This window comes from Mandrillus leucophaeus, unplaced genomic scaffold, assembly GCF_000951045.1.
Source record: "Mandrillus leucophaeus isolate KB7577 unplaced genomic scaffold, Mleu.le_1.0 Scaffold764, whole genome shotgun sequence".
In the NCBI taxonomy this organism is placed as follows: Eukaryota; Metazoa; Chordata; class Mammalia; order Primates; family Cercopithecidae; genus Mandrillus; species Mandrillus leucophaeus.
The window spans coordinates 664,954-667,884 of record NW_012108297.1 but is presented as its reverse complement, the minus strand read 5'-3'; positions in this window follow the sequence as shown (position 1 = coordinate 667,884).

The following is a 2,931-nucleotide window of genomic DNA, read 5'->3' as shown; positions in this document are numbered from 1 at the left end:
TTTTTTTTTTTTTTTTGGAGACTGAGTCTTACTCTGTTTTCCAGGCTAGAGTGCAGTGGTGGGATCATAGCTGACTGCAGCCTCCAACTCTTGGTCTTCCTTTGGGAGGCCACAGTGATCTTCCTGCCTTCACCTTCTGAGTAGCTGGGAGTACAGACATGTGCTGCCATGCTCTGCTAATTTTGTTCTTTTTGGCTGGAGTGCAGTAGCGCAACCTCGGCTCACTGCAGCCTTGACTTCTCAGAATCAAGCTATCCTGCTACCTCAGTCTCCTGAGCAGCTGAGAATACAGGCACATGCCACCATGCCTGGCTAATTTTTGTATTTTTTGTAGAGACTAGGTTTCACCATGTGGCCCAGGCTGGTCTTGAACTCCTGGACTCAAAAGATCCGTCGGCCTTGGCCTCCCAAAGTGCTGGGATTACAGGCGTGAGTCACCATGCCCAGCTTGTTCTTTCTTTTCTTTCTCTCTCTCTTTCTTTCCTTCTTTCCTTCTTTTCCTTCTTTTCCTTCCTTTCCTTCCTTTCCTCCTTTCTTTCTTTCTTCTTTCTCTTCCCTCCCTCTTGTTGCCCAGGCTGGAGTGCAGTTGTGCGGTCTCTGCACACTGCAACCTCCACCTCCTGGGTTCAAACGATTCTCCTGCCTCAGCCACCGAAGCAGCTGGGATTACAGGTGTGTGCCACCATGCCTGGCTAATTTTTGTATTTTTGGTGAGACAAGGTTTCACCATGTTTGCCAGGCTGGTCTCCAACTCCTGATCTCAGGTGATCTGCCTGCCTTGGCCTCCCAAAGTGTTAGGATTACAGGCGTCAGCCACCGTGCCTGGCCTGTTTTTTAAATTAACAGTGTTTTCTTTGACTATGATATATATTTCAGGTGTTTCTTCTGAGGTTTATCATTTGATTTTTTTTTCTTTTTGGTGTCTTTTTTTTTTTTTAGACATTTTTGTTGGACTTTAGTGTCATGCTAGGCAAGGCCTCTTTTTCTATCCCCATCCCTAAATGTAAATATTTTATTTTTTTCTGTTACTTTTATATGTTTGTTTTAATGTTTAAATCTTTAATCCACCTGGAATTTGTTTTTGTGCCCTTTGTGAGGTAGGAATTTGCATCTTCCCAAATGGACAGCCAACTATTTTTGTTTTAAATTACACTTTAAGTTCTGGGGTACATGTGCAGAATGTGCAGTTTTGTAACACAGGTATACACGTGCCGTGGTGGTTTGCTGCACCCATCAACCCATCACCTACATTAGGTATTTCTCCTAATGTTATCCCTCCCCTAGCCACCCACACCCCAACAGGCTCTGGTGTGTGATGTTCCCCTTCCTGTGTCCATGTGTTCTCATTGTTCAACTCCCACTTATGAGTGAGAACATGTAGTGTTTGGTTTTCTGTTCTTGTGTTAGTTTGCTGAGAATGATGGTTTCCAGCTTCATCCACATTCTTTTAAAGGACATGAACTGATCCTTTTTTATGGCTGCATAGTATTCCATGGTATATATGTGCCACATTTTCTTTATCCAGTCTATTATTGATGGACATTTGGGTTGGTTTCAAGTCTTTGCTATCGTGAATAGTGCTGCAATAAACATACGTCTGCATGTGTCTTTATAGTAGAATGATTTATAATCCTTTGTGTATATACCTAGTAATGGGATTGCTAGGTCAAATAGTATTTCTAGTTCTAGATCCTTGAGGAATCGCCACACTGTCTTCCGCAATGGTTGAACTAATTTACACTCCCACCAACAGTGTAAAAGCATTCTTATTTTTCCACAACCTCTCCATCTGTTGTTTCCTGACTTTTTAATGATCGCCATTCTAACTGGCATGAGATGGTATCTCATTGGGGTTTTGATTTGCATTTCTCTGTTGACCGTGATGATGAACATTTTTTATATGTCTGTTGGCTGCATAAATGTCTTCTTTTGAGAAGTGTCGGTTCATATCCTTTGCCCACTTTTTGATGGGGTTGTTTGTTTTTTTCTTGTAAATTTGTTTAAGTTCTTTGTAGATTCTGGATATTAGCCCTTGGTCAGTTGGATAGATTGCAAAAATTTTCTCCCATTCTGTAGGTTTTCTTTTCACTCTGATGGTAGTTTCTTTTGCTGTGCAGAAGCTCTTTAGTTTAATTAGATTCCATTTGTCAGTTTTGGCTTTTGTTGCCATTGCTTTTGATGTTTTTAGACAGGAAGTTTTTGCCCGTGCCACCTTAGAGGGACGAAGCTGAGTTCAAGTCCTGAATAACCTTGTTAATTTTGTCTCGTTGATCTGTATGATATTGACAGTGGGATGTTAACGTCTCCCACTATTATTGTGTGGGAGTCTAAGTCTCTTTGTAGGTGTCTAAGAACTTGCTTTATGAATCTGCGTGCTCCTGTATTGGGTGTATATATATTGAGGATAGTTAGCTATTCTTGCTGCATTGATTCCTTTACCATTATGTAGTGGCCTTCTTTGTCTCTTTTGATCTTTGTTGGTTTAAAGTCTGTTTTATCAGAGATTAGGATTGCAACTCCTGCTTTTTTTTTGCTTTCCATTTGCTTGGTAAATATGCGTCCATCCCTTTATTTTGAGCCTATATGTGTCTTTGCATGTGAGCTGGGTCTCCTGAATACAGCACACTGATGGGTCTTGACTGTTTATCCAATTTGCCAGTCTGTGTCTTTTAATTGGGGCATTTAGCCTGTTTACATTTAAGGTTAATATTGCTATATGTGAATTTGATCCTGTCATTATGATGCTAGCTGGTTGTTTTGCCCATTAATTGATGCAGTGTCAATGTTCTTTACAATTTGATATGTTTTTGCAGTGGCTGGTATCGGTTGTTCCTTTCCATGTTTAGTGCTTCCTTTAGGAGCTCTTGTAAAGCAGGCCTGGAGGTGACAAAATCTCTCAGCATTTGCTTGTCTGTAAAGGATTTTATTTCT